Genomic DNA, 5,579 nt, shown 5'->3' with positions numbered 1-5,579 from the left:
GTATCTAGACACTTTTTAGTGTTATATACATCTGTATCTAGACAAATCTAAATTAACTAATTTGGAATGGAGGGAGTATTCAGGAAATCTGATTTTTTTTAAAAAAAATCAAATGCAACAATAAAACACTCAGATCTAGTTTTTCACCACCATTACTTATAATGAAGAGCAATTTTAGGACAACACTAATACATTCTAATCCATGCATGCCTATTCTATCTTAGCAGAACATGTCTTTTGACCTATTCAGTGCATGTGTTACCTTTGTGAACACTCTTATATTTGTAAATGTATACATATATCACCTTTGAGCCATACTAATATTGTTTCCAAAAAACATGCATTATTGATAAACTCACTTATCCCAAAAAATACTTCACAATTTTTGTGTGCTGGTAATATTCCCATTTGGCCCCTAACAACAATACCACACCTTGTAATTTGTGCAACAATCCAAAAGTAGCCAGGATGAACACTTGAAATATGACTAAAAAGCATGTGCATATGAGTCAAAAGATTGATATTTTACAAAAATATTGGTAGCATAATATTTTTGTATTCTTTCCCAACAAATATTTTCTGCAGTGCACTTATTTTTGCATCATCAAGCATCTGTTGCTTTTAATAGGGATAACTTCATAAGTTATAGGAATTACAAACAAACTTTAGTTTAGACATAAAAAAGACTTATGTGGAGAGTGATGCAATCTTGAGGCATAAATGTCAGCTACAAAATGAGTACAAGACACCAAGGCAGTGCAATCTTCTGGCATCAATCATGTCCATGGCTATCCAAAGGGGTCAGCCGCTGACAAATCATGGATATGCTTGCCGATATCATAGTCTGCACTACAATATTTACTCCTGAATTCAAACTGAGCATCTCGGGAAGCTCTGTTTTCCCCTTTTAGTAGCATGTGTTGATAATCTACTGATACACTACTACCATATACATCAAATTCAATTTTTTTAGCACCTTTGCATTCAAAATAAAGAACGTGGGAAAGTTAACTTGTTTATCATGGCCTACAAATGACTTAAACACAACTTTTTTGAGATGGGTCTCGAGGCATTCAATTGGATGTAGTGGGTCATACCGATGCTCATTTCCATTATTCATCTCCTTATGTTTGTGGAACTAGAAAATGAAAATCAGAAATACATGTTAAAGTTGTTGCAAACTGGATGAGATAATATTTCAAGCAAATCAAACATTTAAAGCAGGGGAAGATGAGTACTCACAATTATGTAGAGCTTTTCCAGAAAGGGAAACCACCCAAGGATGTTAAGAACTGCATCCAATTCAAGGCCAAAAGACCTAAGAGACAAAACCTTCACAGTGCGCATGCAGTTTGCAAAGCTAATTGGGTGTATTTCCTGAATATAACATACAATCAACATTACAAAAAGTTATCATCATGTACCTCCAAATGCAATATTAGAGGATGATGTTGCTGCTGCTACCTACATCAAATTCAATTTTTTTAGCACCTTTGCATTCAAAATAAAGAACGTGGGAAAGTTAACTTGTTTATCATGGCCTACAAATGACTTAAACACAACTTTTTTGAGATGGGTCTCGAGGCATTCAATTGGATGTAGTGGGTCATACCGATGCTCATTTTCATTATTCATCTCCTTATGTTTGTGGAACTAGAAAATGAAAATCAGAAATACATGTTAAAGTTGTTGCAAACTGGATGAGATAATATTTCAAGCAAATCAAACATTTAAAGCAGGGGGAGATGAGTACTCACAATTATGTAGAGCTTTTCCAGAAAGGGAAACCACCCAAGGATGTTAAGAACTGCATCCAAATCAAGGCCAAAAGACCTGAGAGACAAAACCTTCACAGTGCGCATGCAGTTTGCAAAGCTAATTGGGTGTATTTCCTGATTATAACATACAATCAACATTACAAAAAGTTATCATCATGTACCGCCAAATGCAATATTAGAGGATGATGTTGCTGCTGCTACCTGGGACACCAGTAGCTTGGATAATACAGGCAAGAAAGGGCCCAATATCTCCAATTTAGGCACTCTAATTACCCGGATAGATACACAATCATAATCAAGGAAACCAAAAGGTAGTAGCAACCTCACAAGGAGAGGAGCATCCTCGATGACTAGTTCTGCTTTTTTACTAGCACTATCATGGAAACCGATGCTCCTAAGAGTTCGTGAGCTAACATGGAGGCAACCCACACCACGAACATCAGACATGTCTAAGCTCTCCAAGGCATGGCATCCAGAGAGCAATCTGTGGAAGCCGTCCACTGAGAAGGAAATGTAAAATAGGGTGAGCTGCATGAGGAAGGGAAAGTTCAAGGATGACACAATCTTGTTGGGGAAAACACAATTGCCGATCTTGGCAATGAGGAGGGTGGCTATAGAGCAGAGTGTGGATGGCGGCAGCGGGTATGTCTGATGGAACCGATGGTAGCTGATATCGAGCTCCTGGAGGCCAGTGAGGGCTTGGGAGTTGAACTAGTCCTCCACCTGGGCGAATAGGTCACCAGCGAGAGGAGGTTCTGGAAGCAGAGTCGCCGAGCGGGGCCAAGGTGTTTGGAGATTACCTTGGAGACGACTGCGGGGTGGACATAGGAGGTGGGGATGTGGACACCACGGGGTTGAGTGCGAACCTCAAGGTTGAGAGGCGTGGAGCACCACAGATAGCGCCATCGGCGGGAGAGGGCCGATGTGCGACCGCCGTCCTTGGTGGGGAGAAGGGAGATTATGGTGCCGAGGATGTCGTCGGGTAGCCCGCTGATGAATTCATCGGCGGTGTTATCGTGGCTCGTGGCTTCATGGGATTCTCGCTGGCCCATGGCCGGCGGGCAAGGAGAAGGGTGATTTGGCCGCAATACTGGGTGCACTAGTCACCACTCAGGGCCTCCCGGCAACATCCGTGCACTCACACAATTGGGGAATGGTGGAGAGGGGAGATTTGGATCCAAGACGGAGAGCTAGGGTTGGCGACCAGTTCTGCACAAATTGGCAATCCATATTTACTTTCCTCATTTGCCTCTGGCCGCTAGCTGGCGTCGTCACTGACAACCCATTCTTTTTTTTGACATTGCGACAATGCACCTTTTTTAATTTCTTTCCCTTTTTTCAACACCATGTCACAATTTCTTGTAACATATCTAAACTTTTCCCTTGTCTCTATTAGGAATTAATTAGTGAATTAACTAGCGCATGTCTATTGTTAATTAATGAACGGTCATTAGGAAAGGGTGTGTCCAACCTCAAATAGTCATGTCACTTCTTTCTCTATTGCTAGAAAGCATGTGTTCTGAAGGGATGCCTCCAAGTAGGCACATCAATAGAAAACATGTGTAATGGTTCATTCAGTTTGAATCGTGTTTACTCTAATACTTTGTGAGCACGCTCTAACCGAGAGCACCCAAGAGCACGAGAGAACACAAAGAGAAGAAAGGCGCGCAGACGCCATGCTGGTGTGCGGCTGCTGGTATACCCAGGCGGCCAGGGTCGAAGGCACTGCATGATACGTCTCCAGCGTATCTATAATTTTTTATTGTTCCATGCTATTATAGTATCAATCTTGGATGTTCTATATGCAATCATATGAAATTATATATCATTTTTTGGGACTAACCTATTAACTTAGTGCCAAGTGCCAGTTGCTATTTTTTTTTGCCTATTTTTGGTTTTCTAGGATATCAGTACCAAACAAAATCCAAATGCCACGACGCTTTTTGACAATTTTTTCTGGACATAAGAGAACCCTAGAAGCTTTGGGAGGATGCCAGATGATGGAGTGGCCCACTAATAGCGGCTTGAACTACGTCGGTACTTCCCTAAAGAGAAAGGGATGATGTAGCACAGCTACGGTAGGTATTTCCCATAGTGATGAGACCAAGGTTATTGAACCAGTAGGAGAACCACGCAACACCACGTAAACAGCTCCTGCACACAAATAACAAATATTGGCAACCTGATGTCGCTTGAAGCTACATCGGTATTTCCCCAAAGAGGAAGGGATTATGCAGCACAGCAGCGGTAGGTATTTCCCTCATATATGAAACCAAGGTTATCGAACTAGTAGGAGAACCAACCAACACAACATAAACAACACATGCACACAGATAACAAATCCTTGCAACCCGACGTGTTAAAGGGGTTGTCAATCCCTTCCGGGGTACGGCGCCTCAAGATAGGCAAACGGGTGTGAGGTAAATTTGTAGTAGATTGATAGATCGAACACCAAATAAATAAATAAATAAATAAGAATAAATTGCAGCAAACTATTTTTGGGTTTTTTGGTTTAGAAGATCTGAAAATAAACACAGAGGAAAATAGATCGCAAAGGCAAATATAAGAGAAAGAAGACCCGGGGGCGTAGGTTTCACTAGTGGCTTCTCTCGAGAAAAATAGCAAATGGTGGGTGAACAAATTACTGTTGGGCAATTGATAGAACTTCAAATACTCATGACGATATCCAGGCAATGATCATTATATAGGCATCACGTTCAAGATTAGTAGACCGACTCCTTCCTGCATCTACTACTATTACTCCACACATCGACCGCTATCCAGCATGCATCTAGTGTATGAAGTTCATGGAGAAACGGAGTAATGAAATAAGAACGATGACATGATGTAGACAAGATCTATCTATGTAGAGATAGACCCCATCATTTTATCCTTAGTAGCAATGATACATACGTGTTGTTTCCCTTTCTATCACTGGGATCTGCTACCTCTTGAGCACTGCGTTGGATTTCCCCGAAGAGGATAGGATGATGCAGCAAAGTAGCGTAAGTATTTTCCTCAGTTTTTTAGAACCAAGGTATCAATCCAGTAGGAGGCTACACGCGAGTCCCTTGTACCTACACAAAAACAATAGCTCAACGCAACCAACGCGCTTAGGGGTTGTCAATCCCTTCACGGTCACTTACGAAAGTGAGATCTGATAGAGATGATAAATAATATTTTTGGTATTTTTGGTATAGAGATGCAAAGTAAAAAGTAAAATCAAAGAAATAATAAAGTGATGGAGATTGATATGATGAGAAAGAGACCCGGGGCCATAGGTTTCACTAGTGGCTTCTCTCAAGAGCATAAGTATTCTATGGTGGGTGAACAAATTACTGTTGAGCAATTGACAGAATTGAGCATAGTTATGAGAATATCTAGGTATGATCATGTATATAGGCATCACATCCGAGACAAGTAGACCGACTCCTGCCTGCATCTACTACTATTACTCCACTCATTGACCGCTATCCAGCATGCATCTAGAATATTAAGTTAAAAACAGAGTAACGCCTTAAGCAAGATGACATGATGTAGAGGGATAGTTTCATGCAATATGATAAAAACCCCATATTGTTATCCTCGATGGCAACAATACAATACGTGCCTTGCTGCCCCTTCTGTCACTGGGAAAGGACACCACAATATCAAACCCAAAGCTAAGCACTTCTCCCATGGCAAGAACAACCAATCTAGTAGGCCAACCAAACTGATAATTCGAAGAGACTTGCAAAGATAACCAATCATACATAAAAGAATTCAAAGAATATTCAAATATAATTCATAGATAGACTTGAT

At 40.8% G+C, this 5,579-nt stretch overlaps 1 pseudogene across 1 annotated transcript; it reads right to left on the bottom strand.

The window, feature by feature from the left end:
* Window positions 1–1,603: 1,603 nt before the first annotated feature.
* LOC125516537 (putative F-box/LRR-repeat protein At3g28410) lies at window positions 1,604–2,948 on the bottom strand (annotated as a pseudogene). The gene is made up of 2 exons (XR_015608498.1): window positions 1,758–2,948; window positions 1,604–1,653 (listed from the first exon to the last, which is right to left on the bottom strand). The product of XR_015608498.1 is annotated as a putative F-box/LRR-repeat protein At3g28410 (transcript).
* Window positions 2,949–5,579: the final 2,631 nt, after the last annotated feature.

Source organism: Triticum urartu, chromosome 6A (assembly GCF_056163025.1).
Source record: "Triticum urartu cultivar PI428250 chromosome 6A, HENAU_Tu73, whole genome shotgun sequence".
Classification (NCBI taxonomy): Eukaryota; Viridiplantae; Streptophyta; class Magnoliopsida; order Poales; family Poaceae; genus Triticum; species Triticum urartu.
Note: the sequence above shows the minus strand (reverse complement) of the source record. Positions and strands in the feature narration are given on the sequence as shown.